The 14,993-nt window shown below is 36.0% G+C and overlaps 1 protein-coding gene across 1 annotated transcript in view; it reads left to right on the forward strand.

Annotated features, from left to right (window-relative positions):
- Window positions 1–14,993, forward strand: part of GPC5 (glypican 5) — a 1,215,201-nt gene that overhangs the window by 911,103 nt on the left and 289,105 nt on the right. The gene's annotated exons all lie outside the window — the stretch shown is intronic.

Genomic DNA, 14,993 nt, shown 5'->3' on the forward strand with positions numbered 1-14,993 from the left:
TCTCTGCTGCTGAGCATAATCCTTACAGGAGATGAGCTGGATTGATTAGAAAGGAAGGAAAAGTGCCTTGGATGGATGACATTATCCTAATTGGCCATAGTGACCAATGAGACCAACTCATTAGACAGGTATCTTCTCTTTCCTAACATCTCTTTCTGCTTATGACTTATACACTCTTGGTCCTAGGGACCCAACTGATTTAGTTTCTGATGTGTTGCAAGATTTAAAAAGAGCAGTCTTAGGGGGCACTGGGTGGTGTACTTGGTTAAGTGGCCAACTCTTAGTTTCGGCTCAGGCCATGATCTCAGGATCATGGGATCGAGCCCCTCTTCGAACTCTACGCTCAGTGTAGAGTCTGCTTGGGACTCTCTCTCCCTCTGCCCCTCCCCACCCCAAGCTCTCTCTCTCTTTCTCTAAAATAAGTAAATCTTTAAAAAAAAAAATAAAAATAAAAAAGCAGTATCAGCCTCTAATAGGAATTCAGAAAGAAATTTAATTCTTCAGTCATGCCTTCAAAGAACATTTAAAATAAGATCCAAACACTAACAAATACTTAAGATTCCTTCTCATCTTTTCACCAGCGTTCCAGCTGTTAGTGACTCCCCAAATCCCAAAACACTTACAAATTTTCCATTCACTCCTGCAAACTCCTCTCCCTGGCACACATCTTTCCTTCGTGTGGCGCTCCCTCAAGATGTCAGAATCTAGGCAGGAATTTTGGGTCCTGCTTTCACTATGTTCTCTCCACTAACATTCCTCTGGGTGCTTGTTCATCTCACACCCTCCAGCTCACCCACGTCCCATTCTGGGGGTGAAGTGGAAGCCATAGGCACTCAGATAGCAAGGAATCATCTTTTCCATCATTTTCTGTAAGCAGTAGGAGATGGATCTGTGGTTTCTGTGTGCTTCTCCAAACTCTTAAGTTTTCTGTTTGTGCTTTAGCACTTAGAAAGCTTTGGCCTGCTCGAACAGAAGGAAGAAACCCCCATGTGGGCTTCTCTTCTGTTTTGCCTTATTTTTTCTTCAATAGGGGAAATAATCTTTGCTTTGTCGTAGGTACGGGTGTTAGATGTAAGTCCAAGAGAATTAAGTAGTTTCAGGTAACTCTTCTCAGATCATACAAAAGTGGGTGAAGTTTTCAGAAGTAGTAACAGCCTTCATTTGACTTTATTTTTTTACCTCTGCTAAAATAGCACTTAAAAAAGTAGTACTTAAAAAATCACAATATTTATACCATGAGAGACTGCTTAAATGGTAGCCTCAGAACTACTGTGTGACAATAAAAGGTGTGGCTGAAGGGTACACCATGAAATTATTGACTGTAGCATGGTAGAAGGATACAAATGATGTGTCAAAATACGACACCATTTCTTGATGGCCAATTCAAAAATACTGGTATGCACCAGGAAAAAAAGGAAAAGATTTCTAAATGCCCCCACCCCAGTTTGTTGATGGGCAGATAGCCATCAATGTCGTTATAGCAGCCTTAAACCCTTAAAATCCTAGCACACAGCTAATAGGAGAACATGAGGTTTGAGCAGTTAACTTTCTGTTACTGTATTTTATCTACCAAGGCTGTAAGATCTCTTAGCATTTTAGAATTATAACTTCCATGAAAACATCTCATGTAAAATAAAAAAAAAGATCTTATTACAGTGTGCATTATTTACAAAAGAGCTCCTCCCATGGAAAGGCTCTTCTAGTTTGACTTTTTCTCTCTAAGCTTTTTTATCTAATGGTTTTTAGAAGAGAAATAATAGATGGCTAAATATAAAAAGAGCTGGCAAACACCAGTTTTTTTAATTTGAATTTATCACGTTTATTTACATGTCGTTTTCTGCTTAAATTTAACTTGCATGGAATAATTTTATGTTGAGAATGGGCTTGATTAATGCATTGTCTCTTTGACATGTGCAAAGAAAGCATGACTCTCTGCTTTAGAAAGATGAGCCACTCTCTGTAAAATCCGGTGCTTAGTAATAGCCCGAGTTAACTAACACAGCAAAATGAGCATTTGTCTAATGGTAAAGTAAGACACAGGATAACCATATTTTAGGTCTCTGTTCTTGTTCAAAACTTAGGATTCAATCTGAAGTGGTAAATAGGATTAAGTTCCTTATAATAATAATGCTATCTACTTCTGTGTCTTAATGATGATGGTAATAGGCGATAAGTTTTTCTCTGATGCTGCCATTTTATTTTAGAGTTATTTAATTAGTGTTATTATAGCCTTACCAAATCCTAAACATTTTCATCCATTAATGTAACATTTCTCTTTTGGATTAGAAATTTACCTGCTAGAAGAGGAGTTTTGGATGATCTTTTTTATTATGCATTTAATTATCAATCAATTTTCCATCACACCTGACTACTATACACTTTATTATTAAAAAAATGAAAATAAGAGGGATTGAGACATACCCAAACTATAGAAAAGTCTTGTATTGTTACCATGTTATTGCTAAATATTGAGGAATAAATAATTCTCGCAAGAGATTTTTTTAATAAAAGCATTTATGATATAAAATAGGCTTTAAACATATGAGCAAAAAGATGCCTTCCAAGTGCTAGTGTCCAAATGGTCACATGAGAGATAATAATTCCATTTTTTTGCAGGTAAATGAAAATCCAAAGCAGCTTATTCTTCCCTCGTGTTAATAGGCTTTGCCTGTGTCCATCACTAGAACAAGAGTGTATCTTAGTCATCAGTATCATAGATAATGAAATTACACAATTAGAGCTTTTTATTGTTTTCTTTATTCAGTGGCCTAGTGAAATTTCAGATATTAAATAGATTTGCCTCTGTGTTGTGTTTGTTTAAATGCAGTGTGGACAACACTATTATTTTGAGGCTAATTTATTTCCAATCAAATTGGTTTAAATCCAGATTAAAGTTTTTATTCTTTCCCCATCCTAATCAGAAAGTTTTAGGAGACAATCAGGTAAAATTTATGCCAGGCAAGTCAAGGGGAGATTTGCATTAAATATCCGGTTATAAAAGATATGACACCTCTTACAGTATTCTTATACTCACAGTTAAGCAAGAAAAAGGGTATTTCAGTAAGGTGGAAATACACTTATCTTTTGTGGAGTCTATAAATACATATTGAATATTTACAAATTAACTAGATTTTTGCTACAATAGTAGGTTTGATGGATAAAACTTTAAGGGAAAATAGATTTTGAAGAAAACACAGTTCTGTATAAGTCATCTAAAACAGTTTATATATAATTCCAGTTAAGGAAAGGAAAACTAATATTTATTTAATGACTAGTATGTGCCATGCATTTTCACATATATTTGCTTATTTGGGATCTTGAAGATTAGTATTATAAATTCTATTTTTAAAATAAAGGGAATGAATTTAGATGGTTAAGAACTTTGTCCAGGGTCATACAAATAAAAAGTAGCCAAGCTAACTTTAAGGCCATAGTTCTTCTTCTGGATGATACTGTCAAATACATGGTTTGTTTTCAGTGCTACAAAGAGTGGTGAACGGGGGGTGCCTGGGTGGCTCAGTCAGTTAAGCGTCCAGCTCTTGGTTTTGGCTCAGGTTAGGATCTCAGGGGTCCGGCTCTATGCTGAGTGTGGATCCTGCTTAAGATTCTCTCTCCCTCTGCTCCTCACCCCGTCTAGCTGCTCACACTCTCACGCTCTCTCTTTCTCAAAAACAAAAACAAAAACAAAAAAGAGTGGTGAACCAGCATTCTCTGTGCTTTGTGGTCACAACAGTAATTAAAAGAAAGGGTTAATAACTTCCTGTGAAGTCTTCCTATCTCACAAACTAAGAGGTGTAAAAACTCTTCAGAAGAATTTTTTTCAATTAAATATGTACAAATGCACATTTATTTGCCAAACATTTGATTAAACCAAGTTCCTCTTTTTTTTTTTTTCCTCCCTCAGAATGGGTCTGCTAATTGGAGTTTCACTTCATCTTTCTTCATAAACAACTAAAATTTTTCTTTCAAGTTGGTTTTTTATTTTTTTTTTAAAGATTGCTTTTAAAGCAACCTGAGTGTAGATTTTAACCCTTTTGTTACAGTTGTCTCTATATCCTTACTTTGACATAAGCTTTTTAGTGACTAAACCTTAATAGACTTTCCAAAGTATTCAGTAATTCTTTGTGTAATATGTGAAATGTATTTCTATTCACAATCACTTAATAATTTAATTAAATTATACAATTATAACAAATACAAACTGGTTAGGGAATACCTAAAACCCAACTAATGGGAGTGGAGATCTTGCTTGAGTGTGGGACATATCATCATTTAATCTAGTTTAACTGTTAAATAGAAGTCATAGGGACAGTTTACTCCACCTCAGACAACTAAGGTTCCTATTTGCTATAGAAAAACTGATTTTCCAGGCAGAATTTAATAACAGTTGATTAGGAAGATGATCCTATGTTCAGAATCGGTGAGCCGTTATCAACTTAGAAATCAGCATCCATCTTCTCATGAGTTAAAATCAAAATGTTTAGAGGCATACTGAACTTAATTTAAAAAAATGTCGCTTCTAATTTGTCAAATCCCCTTTTGATTTTCTTTGGCGTAAAAGAATCAAGGATACAGAGTACAGACTAGGAGACTGAATAGAAGAATACTGAAAATATGCTGATGCTTGGTGCCTGGGTGGCTCGGTTGGGCGTCTGCTTTCAGCTCCAGCCATGATCCCGGGGTCCTGAGTTGAGTCCCACATAGGCTCCCCCTGCTCAGGGGGGAGCCTGCTTCTCCCTCTGCCTGCCACTCCCCCTGCTTGTGCTCTCTCTCTCTCTGTCAAATAAATGACTAAAAATCTTAAAAAAAAAAAAAAAATAGGCTGATGCTGCCAATTGATTACATCATGACCCATGGGTTTTAAGGGACCTAAGAGAGTTGAAAGTTTCAAAACTATTGATCATAGCCCTTGAAAAGGCTAATGCATTTTAAAGTCAGTCTGGCACCATTAGCAAACAAATAGACTTCTACTGGAAAACATTTCAACTTTTCCTTAATTTTCATGATAATCTGTCTACAGTTTGGTCTTCTGTGGTAACAGAGTAAATAAACATTCATAAATGTCCCAATGTATACTACTTCTAAGACCCTACAAAGTAGGAATTTATTCTTCAGTTGTGTTGATGACGGAAAAGTGCATCAGAAAAGCCAAATTGAAAAAAACTGTCATGATACCAAGAAATGTAAATAACATCAAAGAAATGACCATGTTTGTCAAATTTATTCTCCTAAATTCAGACTTTATTTGTAAAGGAATATCTCTTGCTTTTTAACTATTATTTAAATAATCGTGGTAAATTCTAGCCTACCCAGGAAACTATAATATATAACACATTTGATGACACAGTGAAATTCTCCATGATTGATCTTTAAGATCTACTATATTAGCAGAACCTTTGGGAAGCCTTTAATACCATCTCCAAAGACAGCTGTCATAGAAGTTTATAAAACTTTGATACTTAGCTGCCTTTTATTTGAAAGGATGAGGAGGTCTTTGCCCACATCCTGTATTCACGCATAATGGACACTGTCATTGCCTTAAAGGCTGTGTGAAAATCAATCCTTTTAATCTTGTTCCTAGTGCTAAAAATTTCCCTAGGCCAAAATTTCCTCCAGATTTGATGATATTTAAAAGATTTTTTTTTTGCATTATCTGTTTCAACTCTTGGACAGAAAACCCATCATCTTTGCACTAATCTTCAGCATTTTTAGGTGAATGAAATTTATCTTTATCACATACTCGATACTGTAATGACCCAGTTAGATGCAAAATTTCATAGGCTGGTTATGGTTGCTGACTGTGATGGACAGAATAATGATTCCTCCCCAAAGATGTCCATGCCCTAATTCTAAAAACTGTGAATGTGTTAGGTTATGTGACAAAGAGGAATTAATGTTGCAGATGGAATTAATGTTGTGAATCAACTGATGTTAAAATAGGGTGATTATTCTGGATTAGCTGGATGGGCCCAGTGTAACCACAGGGTCATTAGTACTCTTAGGAAGGAAGAAGAGTCGGTGTCATAGTAATACCATGAGATGTCCAGCTGCTAGAGGAACGGGTCCAGGAGCCACGGCATGGCAGGGGGCAGCCTCTAGAGGATGGAAAGGCAAGAAAATGAATTTTTCCCTAGATCCTACAGAAGGAACACATCACTGTCGATGTCTTGATTTTAGCCCAGTGAGTCCTGAGTTGAAATTGTGACTTACAGAACTGTGAAATACTAGCTACTGTTTTAAGCCACAAAGTTTTTTGATAGTTTGTTATGGGCAGCAATATAAAACTAATGCACTAGCTTCTTGGCATTTCATAAGTCACTAATATTTTCCCAGCTTTATTGAGATCCAACTAATTTATATAAATGATCACAAAAGAAACAATTTGAAAAAGAAATATTCAAGTTACTATTACTATTTATTACCAATGCAAATAATGGCTTGCATATATCTATTATAATCAAAATTGGAAAACATCAACCAATTTGTTATAATAATTTTACTCATTTTTTCCCAGTTTTGAGATCCAATTGACATCGAGCAGTGTATAAGTTTAAAGTGTAACATAATGACTTGACTTACATATATTGTGAAATGATGACCACAGTAAGTTTAGTTAACACCCAACATCTCATATAGATACCAAAAAAAAAGGAAGAAAAAGAACTCTTAATAGACTTACTCTCTTAATAGTTTTCAAATACACCATGTGCAGCATTAACGTAGTCGTTACTTGTATGTTACATCACCTAGTACTTATTTATCATATAACAGGAAGTTTATACCTTTTGATCACCTTTATCCAATTCCCTCTCACTCCATTTCCACTTCTGGTAATCACAACTCTGATCTCTTACTAGGAGTTATTTTTTTCCTTTGATTCTACATAAAAGTGAGATCATATGGGATTTGCCTTTCTCTGTCTTTCTTCACTTAATATAATGCCTTCAAGGTCTCTTCGTGCTGTCAACATGGCAGAGTTTCTTCCTTTTTATGGCTGACTGGTATTCTGTTGTGTATAGATATACCACAACTTGTTTATCCATTCATCCATCAGTGCACACTTACGTTATTTCCATGTCTTGGTTCTTATAAATAGTGATGCTCTAAATGTTGGGGTTGCAGATATTTCTTTGACACAGTGTTTTTATTCCTCCAGATATATTCCCAAAAGTAGAATTGCTGGTTCATATGGTGGTTCCATTTTTAATTTTTGAGGGACCTCCATAATCTTTTCCATAGTGGCTACACCAATTTGCAGTCCCACCAACAGTGCACAGGGGTTCCCCTTTCTCCATATTCTCTGGCAACTGATCTCTTGTCTTCTTCACAGTAGCCATTCAAATAGGTGTGAGGTAATATCTCACTGTGGTTTTAATTTGCATTTTCCTAATGATTAGTAATGTTGAGCATCTTTTTATGGACCTGTGAGAGTAATTTTAAAATACCGTGAAACAGTTGTAAGCATTTTTGTTTTACAGTTCTCAAATTATGCTTACAATGAAATATTCTTTGCCGAAAACTAAACACACAAATTAAAACAAATAAAAAATGACAACTGGTTGCAGTATTGGTCAGCATGGAAAAATATTTTTTTTTCAGTGTCAAATTATGACAAAGATCACTCTCGCTTGACTTGTTTAAAATATATTTGTGTTAATAGAATATTTAGTTCAGTTTTTTATATCTTTATTTAGGTTCCCAAATTTCAAAAGGTATTAATATGATGATTTTTAAGTTTTACCAACAATATTCAATTTGTTTTGGATAAATACATGATAATAACTCATGTTGGTATGCTTATGACTGTATTACTTAATTAGCAAGCACTAAGTGTTGGCCTTGTATGGAGTGCTTTATAAACATCAATTCATTTAGTCCTTATAACAAGTCTGTGATTGAGGTGTTATTATTAATCCCATGTTATAACTGAAGAAATCAAAAAACATGTTAAGTAGCTTGCCCAAGGTCAACAAAAGCAAGTCTTGGAGCCAGGATTGGGATTCAAAAGGTGTGCTCTTATTAAGTTTAACTCTCTCTAGGTCAGACATAATCTATACATCTCATATACCTTGTCTCAGTGATTCCTTATAACGTATTTCTGTAAGTACTATTATTAACCCCATTTGCAAAGGAGGAAATTGAGGCTTAAAGAGACTGAGAGACTTCAGGATATTTGAAACTTTGCCAAATGAGCCCTCATGTCTCATGGTGCACACTTTGATGAAACAACAGGATCAAATTTAACTAGTTATATAGTTAGTGCATAATATAGTTTTTCAAATAAGAACCCTTGGCCAACCCCAATCTTGCCTCATCCTAAAAAGCTTATTTGTGCTAAAACTGCCTGCCACTGATCTTGGGAGCTTGGGAATAACAGAGGAAGTATCACAAACATCTGAATGCCTAGCTAGAATGTGCAGAGGACAGGCTAGAAACATCACCCAACACCCCTCCAACATCCAACAAAGCAAAACTAAATTCTGTTTTGCAAGTTGAATACCCCATGGTTCTAAATGTCAAGAAACAGAATTTTAATGTAGTGTTGAAATCTGTAAAAGATTGACCTCTCCTAAAAAATAAATCACAAATATATTAGTGGTTTAAAAATGGACCTGTATTGCTTACTTTGATTATGAACTGATAAAACACGGAACTATCAGAAGTCTGGCTCCTTTTAAAATACAGGCTGTTGCACTGTGTTCTTTCCTTCCTATAATCTCTTTATGATCAAATGCAGAATATTTCAGCCTGCAATTTCCAATTTAATTCTTGTCCTCATTTGAGCTATTAAATTGGACTCCATTTCAGCAGCCACTGAGCCGACACTTGATCCTCTGTTACCAATGATTGTGGATCGCCATCTGCTTGAGTGATTTTCACCATATGTGTTTAAAGAAAGACAATGTTTTATACAAGCTTGATGTAGGTAATATTTGAAAATCATAAAAGAAGAGCAAAATCAGAGTAAACTATAAAATTGCAAGCAAAAACTGAAATGATAAAACCCATATTTTAAATCCCAAGAGTTAGGGCAGTTTAGAGCACATATTTTCTATCATTTTGAAGGAAATCCAGGTACAATTTGAAAACAGTTCCCAAACTAGAAAGAAATAATTCAGCATAGATAACTATCAACTAGAAATTAACATTTTGAAATTAATTCTGACCAAGCCAATTGTAATTTAAAACATTTTTTTTCCCTTTTTGTTTTACTGAGTTCTCTTTAGAAATAATTTCCTTGGGGGACACCCAGGTGGCTCAGTTACGTGTCTGACTTCAGCTCAGGTCATAATCTTGGGATCGAGCCCAGCATGGAGCTCCCCGTTCAGTGGGGAGTCTGCTTGTCCCTCACCCTCTACCCTACCCCCTGCTCATGCTCAATCTCTCTCTCAAATAAAATAATGTAATTGTTGTTATTATTTCCTTAGGGGGCACCTGGCTGGCTCAGTTGGTAAAGCACGCAGCTCTTGATTTTGGGTTTGTGAGTTTGAGCCCCATGTTGGGTGTAGAGATTACTTAAAAATAAAATCTTTAAAAATTAATAATTTCTTTGGGCATGCAGAACTCCACTTGCTTTTTCTAAAATCTTTTAGTAACTAGTAATAAAGAATATTTAACTTAAAAGCTTTTAGCAAATAATACTTTATAATCTATCAACAAATTGTCTTATTTCTATATATTTATTTTTTTTTTAAAGATTTTATTTATTTATTTGAGAGAGAGAGACTGAGAGAGAGAGAGCACATGAGAGGGGGGAGGGTCAGAGGGAGAAGCAGACTCCCTGCCGAGCAGGGAGCCCGATGCGGGACTCGATCCAGGGACTCCAGGATCATGACCTGAGCCGAAGGCAGTCGCTTAACCAACTGAGCCACCCAGGCGCCCCGAGTTGTCTTATTTCTATATAAAGATTTGTTTTCCTTACTCAATATAATTAACTTTCAATTAACTAATGCATAAGCATCCCCTGATATGTCTGGATACGGAAAAAGGTAAAATTAACCCCCAAAAATGAATACAGGAGAAAATCCACATAAAATCAACATCATAGGACATAGTAGATATTTTTTTAATTCTTATTTAAATTCAATTTAGTTAATGTGTACTGTATTATTAGTTAGCAGGGTAGAATTTAGTGATTCATCAGTTGCATATAACACCCAGAGCTCATTACATCAAGTGTCCTCCTTAATGCCCATCACCCAGTCACCCCATCCCTCCACCCACTTCCCCTCCAGCAAATATTTTTAAAAAGAATGTCTCAATTAAAATTTATAATCTGTAATTATGTCTCCTAATATTTTTATAGCATGTCTATTGGATGATTTGTAAAGCACTTTCACCTGTATTGTGAAAGCTGATCTTTACAACAGCCACACCAAGTGCTGAGTTCAAATATTATCTCAATTTTAACAATGTGGAAAATGAAGTTCAGAGCAGTAAGCAAATGCCAAAAGCCACATAGTTGGTGTGATTGAATTGTTTCTATTTTTTTTTCCTTCTTTTAATACCAAATCTCATCTCTATTTAATCTTATGTCTACCAAGTTTGGGAGACACTTCCAACCCTAAACATTCCCTTGAGAAAATATGCAGTGTGTAGTTGTGTGCATCATTTTGGAGGGGGCCTTCATTTTGGAGGGGGTCAGTTTCATCCATTTCCAAAAATGAGGGAGGAGAAGATAAGCTGTTTATGCATTGCAAATTATCATAATTAATATGAATTATCAGAAAAATCTTGACCTTTCTCTTCCATGGTATTGGCTTTTCTTCATATGTCTGATGGTCCGTGGTTCTCTGTTATTATTCATGTGTATAGAGTGTCTTATGTGAGATTTTGTTTCAGTTGTGGATGATTTCTTCCAACTTTCTTCTGAGCACGAAGTTTGGCTCTAAACTCTGTATATGGACAGGTGTGTCAGTACCACTTGAAGTCAGGCAGAAGAGGAGCAGCTAAGATTCCCCCAAAATGCCAGTGTGACTATGACCCAAAAAACTAACCCTCCTCAGAAAGAATGTTTATTAACTGACAGCGTAATCTCCTGGACTTCACTGGCAGGAGAGCAAAAGTGAAAGTCATTGATGCCAATTTGTTTGTTTGTTTGTTTTTAGAATGGACAGAAAGGGAAGAGGTAGGGGAGCTGGAAGGAAGGCTGTAGCTGGGCATCCATAGAACTTCCATAATTTCCCCAATTTCTCTGATATTCCCATTCTTGCTCTACTCATTTGCTCACATGGAGCTTGGAACCCCTTGAAGTTTGGTCCTGAAAAATTGTTCCCACCTTCATTACTACTACTTATTCCTCTTTTGCAAGTTTTTGACAGTTGGTTCCTCTATTCTGTTTTATTCTGTAATAGTGTAACGGATTGAATAGTGACCCCTGCACCCCCCAAAAAAGATACACTTAGATCTTAACTCCCAGTAACTGTAAATGTGACCTTTTTTGAGAGAGGGTCTTTGCAGATGTAATTAAATTTAGGATCTCAACATAAGACTATCATGGATGTACCCTAGTCCCTAAATCTAGTCACTGGTTTTTTTTTTTATAAGAGAAAGAGGGAGATTTGTGACACAGACACATGTGAAGAAGGCTTTGCGAAGATGGAGGCAGAGACTGGGGTTGAGCAGGCACAAATCAAGGATTGCCTTTAGCCACCAGAAATGGAAGAAGCAGAGAAGGATTCTCCCCTAGAGACTTTGGAGGAAACATGGTCCTGCCAACACCTTGATTTCGGACATCTGGCCTCCAGAATTGTGAGAGGAAACATTTCATGGGCTTTAAATCACCAAGTGTGTGGTAATTTGTTATGGCAGCCCTAGGAAATTAACAAAAATAGAATCCCATTAACTTCCTGTCTTTCAGAAGTCCTCCAAAATCTCTGAGCTGCTCATATAACCCTTAGCCCCATCCTTTTCTCTGTACTAGTCTGTATTTATCTCATTTTGTTTCTTTTGACTGGAAAGGAAGCTAACTATTCTCAATCTGCATTGAAAATTCTAAAGTAGTATTTAATATTAAACTCCAGTCAATCTTGCCCTGGTATCCAGATTCAGGCTAGACTGAAGAAAAAGCATTCAACTATAAGAAAGGGGATTTAATTTCAGTTCCATGGCACGTAGAGTATGCGTTCCCCAGATACAATGGAGTAGAACCAAAAGCATTTAAAATGAAAGCCAATCAAGACTGATGGGTTTGACAGCTTACTTACTCAGCTTCATTGCCCCCCATGCCATCTCAACCATCAAGGTGTGTATATGTGTGTATATATTAAGTTCTTAATTTTTCCACCAGTATTGTTTCACAAGATCCCTTTAGAAATATCCAATATTCATTTTAATTTCAGTCAGAATAAGTATAAAATCAGTTCCCCTTATAACATTAATTTTTAACTTCAAACCTTCAGAGATGTAGTGTGCTTTACAAAAATCTCCTATCATTTCTTTCCTCCAGCAAAAACCATGCAGTGTTCTGTTTCTGCCAGGGAAGAATTAGATATGTAAATGGGAAGAGGGTATTGGAAGAGAGGCAGCACCTAGGAATAGATTGGGTGGCCACACGGGTTTTTCTTCATTAAGACATTTTAAAGTTTAGTTCTCAGTTTGAAGATAATTTAAATTGAAAGAATTTTTGTACCTTGCTACTGCAATAAGTTCCCTGTAAATGCATGAAGTTTTACAAATGAGAAACTGTGTGGCACGTCCACCAAGCAAGGTACTCAGCACTAAGGCAACAGAACATTCCTTAACTATCTCCCTTTGATGTCAGAGCCTGAAAATTAGGCATTAAAAATGAATAACCCTGCAACTCTACGAAAAATTAGAGCAAGTAAAATATAATTTAATGAATCCCTGTATGATAGGAAACCATAATTCAAATCATTTGATATCAGAAAATGCCCCCATCCCTTAACCCCTAAATATATTAAAGCCAGTTCAGTCCTTGTGTCTTCTAGTAAAACTTCTTGAATAATTCCAATCCACATGGATCTCTTTCTTCAAAGACCTTATCTGTATCTTTATCAATCATCAACTTGTAATCATAACCATCTTGTAGCAATATCTAAACTCCTTCAACTACATATATCTATCTTCCTACTGAGATTACAAATTCAATGAGGTCAAGAACCATATCTTAATTTTCTTTTGTACCTCTCATTGCAATAAAAACTTAACATAATAAAGTAAAATTAAAAAAAAAAACTGAAGTGAGGTAAACCTCAAAATAAAATGGATCAGACACAGTAGATTTTAACTAGCAAGATTCCAATATAGTAGACTGTATCATTTCATCTGCAATGTTAAAAGTCGTAAGAATCACCTACTCTTAGTCATCAGTCATGGGGAAAGTCACAAGGCTGAGTTATGTTCTACCTGCCACACTTCTCTTTTGAATGCTGCTCTTGTGAGATTTTGATGCCCTTTACTTAGAATAACTGTGAAGGTATGTCTGGAAAATAATTGACAAGACCTTTGTTTCTACCAATCTATCACCCAGGTCATCAATCTTGCTTCAGCCCAGAGTTGGCAAGCTATTAGTAACTACCATTTTGGAGCACTAATGTGTTCCAAGTACTAGGTAGGTAGGTCGGTAGGTAGATAGATAGATAGATAGATAGAGATGATATAGATATAGATGTATGCATGTATATGCACATGTGTGTGTATATACATGCCAACAACCTTGAAAGGTTGGTATTATTAGCCTTGTTCTGCAGATATATAAAGAACTTCCTCAAGGTCAGAGACTAACTAAACAAGGATTCAAGCCCCAATTTAGAATTTGCCTTCAAAATCCATGTGGCTTTTACTAAGTTACTCTGCCTAGCTAAGAAAGATTACTATTTCAGATGATAAAAAGATAAAACTATAATGAATGTGAATGCTCTTTGAATTCCTGAGTTTAAACATTTTGCTTTTTATTAATTTAATTAATATTCTGTAAGTCACAAACTACAAAATCTCATTATAAAAAGCAGTGAATGAAAGTTACCTAGAAGCATGTCAGAGCAAGTCGACAGAAAAATACCATAAGAAACAGGGAAAGGAACAATGTTAAGATACGGGTCTGGGTACAAGAAAAAGGGAACAAGGAACACCAATGCTTTGAGAATAAAGAAAATAGCTTTGTGAGTCATTTTTCGTTCAAAATGATGTCATCTATGTATATAGCTTGAATTTTTTGGAAGATTTTATAAATAATGTGCCATTGATAGCCAATAAAGTACAGATAATGCTTAGCAACAAAGGTTACCTGTGAAAATGCTGGTAATTCCAAATAGAGTAACACTGTGAAAAACCATGAATTGACTTATGATGAGATTGACCATGGACTCCTGGATTCATCTGTCCTTTTTAGTAGAGATGAACAAGCGTTCTTTTTTTTTTCCCCCCCTTAGGCCACAATTTCAGCCATTAGACTCCTTTGCTAAGTAAAATTGTCTTTTTTTTTATTATGTTAATCACCATACATCACATCATTAGTTTTTGATGTAGTGTTCCATGATTCATTGTTTGCGTATAACACCCAGTGCTCCATGCAGAACGTGCCCTCTTTAATACCCATCACCAGGCTAACGCATCCCCCCCACCCCCCTCCCCTCTAGAACCCTCAGTTGTGCTATGGTGAGCGCTGTGAATTGTGAACAAGCGTTCTTATCTTGTGTTGTAGATGCTACAATTGTGCTTATGGAGAGCAAGGTAAGGGTAACAGGATAATGGCAGGCAACCCTTATATGTGTTAGCCCCACAGAATATTAAAAACAGACAACTCTCTGTCTGGAAAAGAAGAGTCAGAGAAACAGTCTCTTGTTCCTAGTATTCTCTCAGCCCAAGATGCTGAATCAAGTCAACAAAATGGGATCTAACTGAGCAGGAAATGGGTAAAATCATTGTTGCTTTCCTGAAAGCCCTTTTCAGCCACAGAACCCCTACAGTTATCCCCAATATTTAAAAAGGAGCAAACAGCTATGGTGAGTGCTGTGAATTGTGTAAGACTG

This window comes from Leptonychotes weddellii, chromosome 3, assembly GCF_054177405.1.
Source record: "Leptonychotes weddellii isolate Sample4059 chromosome 3, ASM5417740v2, whole genome shotgun sequence".
Classification (NCBI taxonomy): Eukaryota; Metazoa; Chordata; class Mammalia; order Carnivora; family Phocidae; genus Leptonychotes; species Leptonychotes weddellii.